Raw genomic sequence first — 13612 nt, 5'->3', positions numbered from 1 at the left:
ATTACAACTGAGGATTCATTTGGTTGCGAATCAAATCGGACAAATTAAACGGATTTTACAGAAAATGGAACATTCTATCAGTGTGAAACTAGTGTACCTTTTTTACTAAAAGTTCTGAAATTTTATACTTTTCAGTCAAAAGTAAAAAAGTTATGCTAAATTTCAATTTAGTAGCGGACTGAGCACGTAAGAGTTAACTTAGTTTCCAAATTTCATAAATTTGTCTCAACTTGTTTCCGAGTTAATTAGAAAATGCCATCATCAGAATGACCCCTTTAAATGACTATAACTTCCTTAGGAGGAATTTTTGAAACCAGGTTTATATAAAGAAAAAGTAATCTATTTCGACATTTACTTTGAATATACTGAAATATGATTCTCTAACTCAGTGGTTTTTAACTGTGGTCCTCCTAAAAGGTGTCCGAACTTTTTAGGAACATTTGGAGTCAGAGTGTAAGTTATTGTTTATCTTTCAAAAATTTACGTTTGTTGTGCAATTTAGAATTAATAATTCAAACCCATTTAAATTAGGGCTTATATCTAAGTAATTAACTGGCAACAACAAAAAAATATTGAAAGGAGATCCGCGGTACACAAAAAGGTTAAGGACAACAACTAAATACTAAGAATAGTAATAATAAGTAAGAAAGACGAATGGAGGAATCCTTGATTTCATTTAATCCATAAGGTTGATTTTCACTCGCTAGAATTTGACGTATCTATCTTTATTTTATTAAATTTTTAAATAATTTTACATTTCCAACTAAATATCTGTGGATGCAAGTTTCAAATTTTTAATTATTCTGTTCTAAATTATATCAGATGTTTGTGTTGTGACAACATTTATTAAACATGATTATTGAACTGTAATGTACAGTCCAATTATTATTGCAGGGAATAACTAACAGGAAAGTACCGATGTACGTTTAGAACTAATTCTATTATCAAAGTAAATAAAGAAAACGAAAATGTTTTTTTTTCCAAAAACGATTACTCGAGGCCCTAAATAATGTTGACCATAAATACAGTTTTTGATCCATTCCTCAAGAATCATTGACGAAACCGACCTCAAAATTTTACCTCATAGCCTTATACATATAAATTTTGAATAGTAACTAACTAATGGTGTAGGTACCAGACGAGGTCTCAACGAGATCAAATTTTCGTTTGTACATTTTTATAAATCATTTCCATTGTGGCCCAAAAATCTTCATTGGTTTATTCAAATCTGATGCAGAAAGTTCCCCTGTAACGTCAAATAACTTTTCTTTGGCAGTTGAATCTTCTCAGGTCGCTTCTAATTCCAGTGTCACTGGTTAGTTTTTGATTAAATTTTACGTTTAATCTTATGCAATTGACTAAAAGCGTGTTCCAGTTTCTATCATTAGGCAATCCTAGCCTTTGTGTCACTATTTTGTTTATTTTGAAAAGAGAAGTCATTCCTTAAAATTTGTCACAACATCGCTGTTGTAGACTGTATTTCTTCTTTAATATGTAAGGTTCAAAGCTCTTCTAACGTATCCAAACAGTAATCAATTATTTACACATTGCATTCATTCCTATAAAATATTTTATCCAAGCACAAACTTCGCAAGACCATTTATAATTTAGGCTCGTATTTGGCGAAAATCTTAAGTAAATCAAACTTAAAGTCGCAGTAAATTTAATATCCAGGCTATGCTTCCTCGGCATAAGGTATACTTATTATAAGTTTAAAATCGGCTGAGCCATTCCAATTAATATTTTACGTCCTAAATTTTACTGGTCTTAATATTGGGAACTTCTTAGAAGTTCCAGAGAAAACAATGTAAGTTTTATGGGCTTCCTATAGCAAAGGCATCCGGGGGAGTTGTTTTTATGTGAAGTAAATTATGAGGTGCACCGGTTGTTGTTTTAATTATTTCAGAATTGAGTGGCTTTTAAGTATATGAAACAAATATAAATAAATGGTAAGTACTTATGCGTTGCTAACTGTTTTGTTCTTTTATTGTTCATCTAATACATATAATACCATTTATTCGGTGAATCACCAAATGGTGTAGTAAAAAATCAAAAGGAAGCAGTTTGGTTTGCAAATTTCCTCTGCAGCTGTCAGTGATTGAAGAATCTCCAAGCTTTGGAATTCTTGACGTTTTGAGAAACCTGTCGTTCTCCTCTTCAGAAGAATCTGGGGATAAAATATGTAGCTGGCATTTATATTTGCTGTGTGCACTTGTCCATAGCATTTCAATATGTGAATCCCCTGAATTCCAAGTACTTATTTCTAAACCCTCGTCTCAGTCCAAATCAGTTTGGTTTTTCTGGGTGTTTATTGCTTCTCTATTCTATAAAGTCGAAAAGAATCTTTTTTTTCTTTCTAGAATTTGGTACTGCTTAGGTTTATTGAACTCCCTGCACTACACGGGTGCCAATCCATCTTCATTTAATGTAAATATTTACTGACACTTGTGTTTCTTTAACTTCCTGTAATAGGTCTTCCTGTTGTAAATTCTATACTTTGATACTGACAGCTGTATCTGATTCTTGAAGTAAATCATTCTTGCAGCTCGACATGGGAAAAGTTGACTTGAAATTTTTTAACGTTTTGATTGATTTTTTTATTTTCTTTCCAACCATATAAAATTTGTATGCCGAAATTTTTTGCGGAAAAATGAGAAAACTTTCAGCCTTTGACTTTAGTTTGCGGTGCTCGCGTTCTAAATCATATCAAATAGAAAGCCCTGGAAAAACAATTTTGCATACCGCTATCTGTCACATATTGGTTTGTTTGTAATTGTTGTCACCTTTCAAGTTTAACTTATAAAAAAATGAATGATTTTAATGAAGAAGTTGATATGCTGCAGGTTTATTATGAATGTAAAGAAAACAGTGTTGCAGCTTTACAGTTAGTTATATCGACAATGTTATCCTAATAGAATTTCCCTAACAGAAGAAAGTGTAGTAAACTTGAAGTAAATCTAAGATAGTATGGAATGCTAAAGAATCGATTTCATATTAATATGTGGTGTGGTGTGCTAGGTTAAAAAATATTAGAGCCATACCTCTTTGATGGTTCTTTAACTGTTGAACGGTATAACGATTCTTTGAGAGATCAGTTACAAGAGTGTTTGGAAGAATTAATAGTTAATGAGTATGTCCATATTATTTTCCAACAAGGGGGTGCACCTCCACATAATATCCAACTAAACATGAATTATTTGAATGCTACATTTGAAGACCGCTGGATTGGTACAAGAGGACCCAGACATTGGCCGCCACAATCCCCACTAAATTAAATGGAGTTAGAAATGTAATTCGAAAATGCGAATTATGTATCGAAAGAAATGGACAACAGTACTTTTAAATTTCACTATTCATTTTACATTTTTTGTTTGCATTTAATATTGTGTTGTACAATTTTTTGTTTATTAATATTAGTAAGTTATTGATACAGACATGGTTTTCCTACACCTTAACTGTCTTAGATTTGCTTCAAATTTACTAAACTTTAATTGAGTGAAAATTTTAAAAACAGTTAAAACACCAACATTTCTCATAGTTATCAAAAAGTCTCTCTCTTACTGTAAACCTATGAAATCAAACTAAAATCTAGATGACCCTTATTCTGGCTCAAAAAAGATGCACGTTATTTTCGAAACATCCTTTTCGAGATCAAAGTAAAAATAAAATGAGTAATCTAACAACTAGGTAATTTTTACAGCGCTGTATTTTTAAGCAGCGGTTTTTCTGAAAATGTATTTTCGGTAAAACTAACGCGATGGGTAATGAAAACTCGATTCAATTATGCTTCGATTAAAATTGATTTTGATGTGTAACGGAAAAATCAGACCATTGCAAAATTACTGAAATAAAACCAACAGCAAATGTAAAATCTATTTAAACTAATGACTCCAGCGTAGTAGCATGTAAAACGAGTTGCATAATTAGTAGGTATTTATTATCCAGGTTATTCAGTTGATTACGTTTCAATTCCGAACATTGTTACACTGTTACATTCACAATACAAAAAAGAGCACATTGAAGTGAATAAATCAAGATGTAGGTACTCAGTATTCATTTATATACAGGGTGGTCCCGAGGTAATAGGCCAAAATTCATGGGTAGATTGCCGAAGCAAAAATATTGCGATTTAGCCGAACTTATCTTAGTCCAAAAGTTGATAGTTAAAGAGATACAGGGTGTTAAATGTAAAATATTATTTTAGTTTATTTCCATTTATTTCTTAATACATGCAAATATCTACATAAAATGTTGGAGTTTGGCGTTCTTTGGGTAGAGGAATTGAAATTTGTTCACATTTTGGTTATACTTCATAGAGGGCGCCAGCTGTCTTAGATTGAATGTGGTGAAAACGATATAACTTTTTTGTACTTTAAGGTATCTCATCTTTGGTATCAAATTCTTATTTTCCAACTTTTTTTACACAAAAAAGGTAAACTTTATGAAAGTAGCTATCTCGCACCGTTTCCGGGATATTTGGCTTTGCAACTTCCGATGCTAATAGTTGAAATAATTAAAATAATTTAGAAATGTCAAAAACAAGGGTTTATTTAGAATTAAAAATTATAATGAACAGTAAAATAGTCAACATTAGTAAAAAATATACCTTTTTGACAATAATTGCTCAAAATGTCCGCCTCTAACTTCATTCAATACATTTATCAACGCGCTTATTAAAATATTGTCTTATTTTAAATTATAAATCCTTAACGCGAAATGACTTTGCAGCATTTAAAACCTGCTGCTAAACAACTGATTTCATGTAACTCCAAAAACGAAAATCTCGGCATTCTATCTCACATTTATGTATACGAGTATACAATTTAAATTGTAAGCTAAGATGTAATTTTAATTAAGTACGAATAATACTTAATACAAATTAGCGTAAAAATGATAGCAATAAGACAAGTGGAAAACGTCAATTATTTGATTTGCGTCCAAATCCTACTTAAGAAACTTTACCGCTAAATTAATAATACCTGTAGGTACTTAATTATAATTTAATGCAACAGCATTGGAAGTTTCAAAGCCAAATATCTCGAAAACGGTGCGAGATAGCTTCTTTCAAAAAGTTTACCGTTTTGTGTAAAAAAAGTTGAAAAATAAGAATTTGATACCAAAGATGAGCTACCTTAAAGTACAAAAAAATTATGTCGTTTTTAACACATTCAATCTACTGCAGTTAGCGCCCTCTATGAACTTTAACCAAAATGTAAACAGATTTCAATTCCCGTACCCAAAGAACTCCAAACCAAAAAATTTTGTCAGGATATTTGCATTTGTTAAGAAATAAATGAAAAAAAACTGAAATAATATTTTACATTGTACACCCTATATCTCTTTAACTATCAACTTTTGGATTAAGGTAAGTTCAGCTAAATCGCAATATTTTTGCTTGGGGTATCTACCCATGAATTTTGGCCCATTACCTCGGGACCACCCTATATTCTGAACTAAAAAATGATTAATCAACTGTCATCAAGTTTGTATCTACCTATATTTTCCGTTTATATAATTATATATTAATGAAATACTCCTACTGCAACTCGCGGCAAATTAAATATTAAATATTTTCTCAACTCTCCCCCATCTTGGTATTATCCCTAAATTACTCACTTATTTGAAAACGTTACATTTTTCATCCATTTTCTGTCGTCGCTAAAAAGAAAGATGTTCCGTGCAAAGTGATGGGTATAATCTCATAAACAAAATTAAGTATAGAATTATTGAAAGCATAACAGGAAATGAAAAAATGATAAGGAAATGAAAAATCCATTAATAGATATAATGGCGTGAAAAATTGATGATTCTTAATGCAATTTTTTCTTGTCACTTCTTAATAAATATTCTCTGTAATCTACTTTCATTTATTTTCCCTGATAAGTAAATTTTTAATTTCTGCTGATATACTTATTTCCAATAAACTACCTAGGTATTTTCTTTAAATAGAAATAAAGAACTATATTTAACGATTCGATATGCAAGACTTGATTGAGCTCGGGGTAAATTTTAAGAAATAAACCTTGGCTGATCCTTGTAAAAAAATCTTTAATTATTAGAATATTTAAAACAGATAATTGATCTGTTTATTGGGTATAAATATTTTTGAAGCAGGAAAATCCATACAGCAACAAAGCACAACATCTACGATATAATGTAATCAGTCCAAAAAAATTTGTATTTAACCCCAAGATTTCTAATTCTTCAGTCGAATTCATTTGACGAGCAATGAGCTAAAACCTCACCTCAAGTGAATTATGAATTCCTACATCCATTTTTTTTTTTTAATAAGAGAAAGCTATTTGATATGCAGATTTTGACTAACTTCTACCTACTAGGTATATACGAATTAAATGCAAATTGTCTTCCATTTGCCTTACGAGAAATTCGCTTCAATTGTACTTAAAAATTATTGTGTAATTCGTTTTATAAATAAATATATATGTATGTTACCATATTTTTCAAGTTAACCTACAACAAAGCAAATCGATTCAAATTTACCGCAGCTAATATATTTACAAAAGTAAGACTATCTATTTTAGTATTACATAACTTTGTTAATCTTCCTTGTTATGTAATATATATTTTTACGCAAGACCTACTTAGGCTGCATCAAAGTTTCCAAATCTATACTAATATTATAAATAATAAAGATTTGTATTTTTGTATGTATGTATATTTGTTACGAATAAACTCAAAAACTACTGGACGAATTTCAATAATTCTTTCACCATTATAATGCTACATTATCCTTGAGTAACATAGGCTATATTTTTTATATCCCAAAATGTTTAAAATACCGGCGAAGCCGGGACGGGCCGCTAGTAAAGTATAAATTACATATTTCGCTTCCAACATTTACCATCGACTTAAAGAAATTTATTGAAGTTTGAATAACTACCTATTAAAAACAATATCACAGCATTTCAAGATAGTAGTACAAAATATTCATTAATTAAGTTGCTTTTTGTATTGTAATTGCATGTAATTGTTACCTTTGAAGTTTTATAACTTAGCATGATAATGATATCATCTTTTATTTAAAACTTCTAGGAATTCAGAATACCAGAAATTGCAAATTATTTCCACTGGTATAAAAGTTACAGAGCGAAACAGGTTTAAAAACCTTCCCTATGTATGCCGATGATATTTTTTTTAATTGTAAACTTTTATCAAAAAATGTCATTTAATGGCTTTATTATATGATCAATGTTTTTTTTCTTATTTTGTGACCTATTGCCAAAAACAGTTTTATTATTACTCTTTAATTTCAACATGCTTTTTAGCACCTTTAAAATTTTAATAATTAAACAAGGCAAACTTGCAACATCTTTTATGCTCAGTCCTCCTTTCAATTTTTTATACTTTGTGAATTACAATGAATTTTTGTTCTTTTTTAATAATACTCCGCATATAAAAGTATTTATTCGACTTTGGATTTTTCTTATATAAAGTATTTAACAAAAATAAGAAATAAGGCTACTTCACTCAAATTAACATTTTCTGCAGTTCATCGTATTCCAAGATACGATTTATTTTTACAAGGATTTAGAAGTATTTAAGAACAACCAGAGGAAACAGAATTTTATCCCTTTTCGATCAACTTCTTTTCTTCAATATAAACAAAAATTGCACTCATACTAACTGATCTTTTACGCATAATAATATATCAAAAATTGCTTCAAAACTTAGGAGAGAGAAAACAAGAAATGACAAAGTTGACATACACGTAACAACAACCAAACTTTTCTTGAACGATGTGAGGCTACTTTGCATGAAATTATCTTTAATACGCATGTTCAGTAACTAAATTGATTACTATAAAAGTCAATATTTTATAAATTTAAATATAAATAAATTATATTCTTTTAGTTTGTCACTTGGGGTTTGAAATTTGTAAAATATTTAAAATATTGCTAGAATATGGCGATATTTAAAATCATGACAAAGAAGCCATTTTTTGGATGCTTATGTCCAAAGTACATAAGGTCGAAAATCGATTTAGTAAAAATGGAGTTGCCTATTATTTGCCGTATTTGACGTCACTACTAAAAAGGTCTATTTACTAAAGTGCGGTTATTAATCCAGAGACACACAGTATAGTGATGTGCATTTTTCATTTGTCTACTTTCTTCAGTGTAAGATTTTTGGTTAGGCAAAACTAGTTTCATAAAATAAACCTTGACTGATCCTCTTGACGCAAGGATTTACATATTTCAACTTGTTTTTAATTTTTTTCACAGGTAACAAAGTACTCAAGTAAATAGGGTAAATACAAATGAAAAAGTGATAACGTGAAGAATCTCTTTTATACTCCTTAATATAGCGTGCATAGGTACTTACAGTCCACTTATTTACTTATTGATCCAGCGCTAAGCTTACCTGAAAAAAAAAATTGCTCAGATAGAAAATATTATTGTAATAGATAAAAAAAGAAGAAAAATTGCAGCACCGTCACAATAACTTTATTTGCCCAAGAAAACATATTTTTGTTGAATAATTGTTCATCAGTTTAAAGGCACCAAATAGGTATAAAAAAAAGTATTCATTACATCGATATCTACGTGTTCTTATTTCCTTAATTTATACCGCAGCAAATGTAGTAACTAATTATGGCTTTATATTATCTGCTAAAAATGCTTTTTTTATTATAAATTCTGTCCCCAGATAACATGAGACAGATTAGGTGAAAGCTTTTAAAAAACCATTTAAATTTAATCATAATGAAAAATCATATACAAAAGTTGCAAACAATCCTTTACGTATCTCTAAACTAATTTTTAGGTCACAAGTTTTTAATGTTCATCTATGGCTTAAATAAATATTTATGAGAATGACTAAGAATTATTTAAGAACTCATTCAGACGTCACAGTGCGGTCTAAAAGTGATGAAATATTAGACTAATCAATCATTATTGATCCAAATGAAATTTTAATCGGTAAATGGCCATGTTATTTTTATAAAGATAAAATATATAATAATGAGGCCACCACATTAATTTTTGCTTGAAACCCTGTGCAGGTGTGTCTTGCTTTTATCCTAAAAAATAAAGTGTATAGAAAACTTAAACGCTCAACCACTAGCACAAGTAGAACCATTACTAGCATTGTCAGAACTATGAATAGTGTTAACATGAAAGACATTACATTAATAATTTGTAACTTCAAAATGGTATTGATTTCTTTATGTTTGTTTCAAAGATGAGTTCAAAATTTAGAATACGTGGATAACGCTATCATAATGATTAACAAACAGTACAATTTTTTAAAATTTCGATCTGAAGTAAATGCATTTTAATTAACTATAATATGCTAAGTTATTTCTGGCATAATTATTAATAACGCCAAATGGTTAGCAGCTGCATGTAACAACAAGAAAGGAAACTGTTTATACACAAACATTTATGTTGCGTTAATAGAATAATTCCACTGAGATGATTACATAAAAAAAATGCCGCGCAACCCCAGCAACTACAATTTAATGAGTTGCAAGTTGCAATAACGTTGTCTTATGAAAAAAGTGAATTTCGCTTATAATTTATTACCCTAAGTTCCTGAAATAAGTGACACTCTTACAACGCTATTTTTTGCATAAGAAAATATTTGAAGTAGCGAAACGTGCGAAGTATTTTTAATAAAATTTTCTAAAAAGTCTCCCGGATTCTTTTCATCCTGAAATCTACTACGTAAAGGGTAAGTAGTACAAAACAAGAAATATGTCCGGAATTTCTATTGTAATAAAACTTTGAAACAATGCGCATAAATCAGCATTTTTTCGGGAAAACGAGACACTTCTGAATTACGATTACGTGACTTTGATTTAGTTACAGTTACGGTACAACACAACCGCAATCTTACTGAAACAAAAAAAGAATTTGAAAGAAAAGGGGAAACTAAAGAAGAAACACGTTTCCTTGTAATTTTCTAGATTAATCGGTCTTTGTGTAAGAGAATACAAAATTCCCGATCAACGTTTATTAAAAATATCGTTGTATCAGTTTTAAAGTGAGAATTTCAAAAATAATATTTATTTTACGCCCTTTGGTAAAGGGCACTAGTTAGGGTTTGCAATCCCGCATTCCGCGTTACAGCATTCCAGCGATTTCCCGCATGTCAATGAGACCTGCGGAATTCCCGCATTTGTGCGGTAATTTCCGCGCGGGAAATTTTTGAATAGAACACGTCCGTTTACTGACGTGCGCGCGAGCGCTCGTTTGGTTTGCATGCGCATCCCGTTCCCCTGTGACAGCATCGATCAATCGAGCGAAGGAAATGATTAAAATTGGCAGACCTTTGCATCAATCAAACAAATTCCTTGATTTGTTTGTTTATTTTGGAGAAAAAAAGTGTTTACAAAGTAAAATTTTATATGTAATAGTTTTGTCTTCTTGTATATTAGTTTTATTATACTATATTATCGATGTAGCAAATATTTTTTTAGAAATTGTTACTACGATTGAATTACTAACTTAACCTAGATGTTTATGAATTTAGTAATTTAACAGCAAGAAGTACGTTAAGTAACTAGAGACATGATAATATTTATTTAAAAATAACAAAAGTAATATATTATTGATGTGTAGATTTTTGTTGATTATTAGGTAATAGTTAATAAACATAGTTTGGGAAAGTAAAATAACTCCTTTGTTATTCATAATACAGAAAAAAAGTTTATATAAAAGTTGTACAGAATCAAAAAACCTAAAGGACAAAATTATTTTGAAACATACAGGGTGATTAGTAAAAACGGGACACTCCAAATATTACATTTTTTTAAAGAAACAACCTTTATATTTTTAAACATATGGATTTCTAAGAAAATTTTGTATATGGTAAAATAAACAGTTTAACATTTTAGTGCAGGGTTGCCAAGTTATGTAGAAAATTCTTTGAATTTTGGAAAAAACATGACACTTGGAGCAAAAATATTTGACAGAGTTATAGACAAATGTTAAGCAAAGACTCCTGTATTAGCTAATATCGATATTTTATACAGCGCATTTTTTATAATTCGATCATTTTTAGAAATTTCAAACTTGAGTTTCCAAAATTTAGGCTTCTTGATTCTGTACAACTTTTATATAATTTTTTTTTCTGTATTATGAGTAACAAGGGAGTTATTTTACTTTCTCACGCTAACGGCCCACCCTGTACATAGGTAATGATTATCTGTTTGATTTTGAAATACCAAGAATATTTCGTTTGATTAAATACAACATTCCACAATAATAGCATTATCATTTTCATATATAAATATATTTTTAAATCTTTCGCGGGAATTACAGCGGGATCCCGCTGTAAAGACGAATTTACCGCAAATTTCCAGCTGGAAAAAAAAGACTGCGGGATTGCAAACCCTAGCACTAGTTAGGAGAAACCGGGGTTAATCGGGAATGCTAAGAATGAAGCGTCATAATTTTGTAATTTTATGTAATAACATTTACTGAACCTTTTTAATACCTGAACTAAATTTTATTAGAGACAGAGAAATAAAAAAATACCTATTTTCAATTTGTGTACTGTATACCTTTTTGAGACGCACTTTTTTTGTGCCTTTCAAAAGCTTTGAATTTTGTCAATCTGTCACTAAACATCAATATTTTTCAAGACATAAAAAAAGGTAAAAATAAAAAATTAAAAAATATGTATATACAAATACATTTACAATAATTCTAAAAAATTGTAAAAAATTGTTCCTGTCACAATTACCATAAAACACGAAAAAGAAAAATTTTAAAACAGCTCTAAAAATAACATAGGTATTATTCACTCACCGAAATTTGAAGTGTCTTTTGTCCAACTTAACAGTTCTAAATATTAAGAAGATGATATCTAGATACTTATATGTGTATTTATAATTCATGGAACAATTTCAATGCGGATTTCTTTCACAGTAAAAATTGTTGTAACGTCTTAGGTACTATTCAGCAGAATGACAGTAGAAAATCATGCTTCTTTTTCCTCTTACTTTTTTCTTTTTCTTTTTCCCTTTTATTTTTACAAGAGAATTTTATCAATTAAATTATAATAAACCAAGTTTAAATTATCTATATCCTTCTTCGTATTAACACTATTAATTTTTTTAATAAAAATCATTTCCTCGAGTAACCTTTTTGAAAGAATAGGTTGATGCCCAAGCAGTTCAGTTTTGTCAAATTCAAAATGGTGATTGAATTATTTTGAATGTTCTACAAGTGCCGTTGGATGTAAATTATTTGGTTTTTTAAATCTCTTTCATGTTCTGAAATACGTGTATTTATATATCTACCCGTTTGACCAATATAACTTTTTTTACAGTTTCCACAAGGTATTTTATAAACCACAATAGATTTTAATTTGATAGGAGTCTTAGTTTTTAATTTACTATAAAATCCGCTACCAATAGTATTTTCATTCTTAAAAGCTATCTTTTGGTTATTTTCTGAGACCAACACCTTACAGCTTTTCTGAAAGTTTAGGTATATAGGGTATTTTATAATATTGTTGTTGAGCTACGTTAGCACGTCTGTTTTCATTTTGTCCTACTCTGACAACCTTATTAATCAATGAAATTGGAAAATTATTCTTTAACAAAATTAATTTAATGTAGTTTAAATTTTGTTCACGGAATTGTTCACTAGATAATTTTAAAGCTCTGTGTTTTAAATTGTAAATTATATTTACCTTTTGTTTAAAACTATGACAGGAGTAATAGTTCAAAAATCTTTCAGAAAAAGTCGGTTTATGATACCAATTTGTTAATAATTTATTATCTGATGTTTTTATAATTTTTAGATCTAAAAAAGGTATACTACCATTTTGCTCTATTTCAATAGTAAATTTTAATTTACTATGATAAGAATTAAAAATTGTTAAAATCTCCGATTCTTTTCCGTTTGGGACCGCAGTTATTATGTCATCCACATAACGTTTGAAAAAAGGTACCTGAAAGGTAAGTGACTCCAAACAAGTTTCCTGTAATTCTGACATGATAATATCAGCACATATTGGTGACATACAGTTACCCATTCCCAAGCCATCAATTTGTTTGAAGAATGTTCCATTAAAATTAAAATAATTTGAATCCATACAAAAGGTAAGCACCTCAAGAAATATTTCTTGATTAAGTGTTGTGTGTGTCTGAATTTTGTCCCATCTTTTTTTTATAATATTAATAGTTAAATCTAAGGGAATATTCGTAAATAAGGACACAACATCTAAAGAAATTAGGATATAATTATCGGGAATTATTTGATTTCTAATAAAATCCGCGAATTCAAAGGAGTTTCGTACATATTTTTCATCTTTTTCAAAAGCATAGGTCAAAAATTGAGCTATCCATTTTGATATGTTATAAATTGGAGATCCAATGAAGCTTACTATAGGTCTCAAAGGAATACTTTCTTTGTGAATTTTTGGTAAAAAATACATTTTTGGAAAAACCCCATTGTTACTTTTTAAATTTTTTGAACACTGAAGACCAATCTTGTTATTTTTATATAGCTTATCAATAATTTTATTAGTTTTATTTTGAACTTTTATTGTTGGGTCAGTTTGTAATATACTATACATCAAGTATTGCATTTGCTTTAGAAAAATATTCAATTTTATCAAGAGCTACAGTAGTATTACC

The sequence above is a fragment of the Anoplophora glabripennis genome, unplaced genomic scaffold (assembly GCF_000390285.2).
Source record: "Anoplophora glabripennis isolate ALB-LARVAE unplaced genomic scaffold, Agla_2.0 scaffold26, whole genome shotgun sequence".
In the NCBI taxonomy this organism is placed as follows: domain Eukaryota; kingdom Metazoa; phylum Arthropoda; class Insecta; order Coleoptera; family Cerambycidae; genus Anoplophora; species Anoplophora glabripennis.
The sequence above is the reverse complement of the archived record's forward strand: the minus strand, read 5'-3'. Positions refer to the sequence as shown.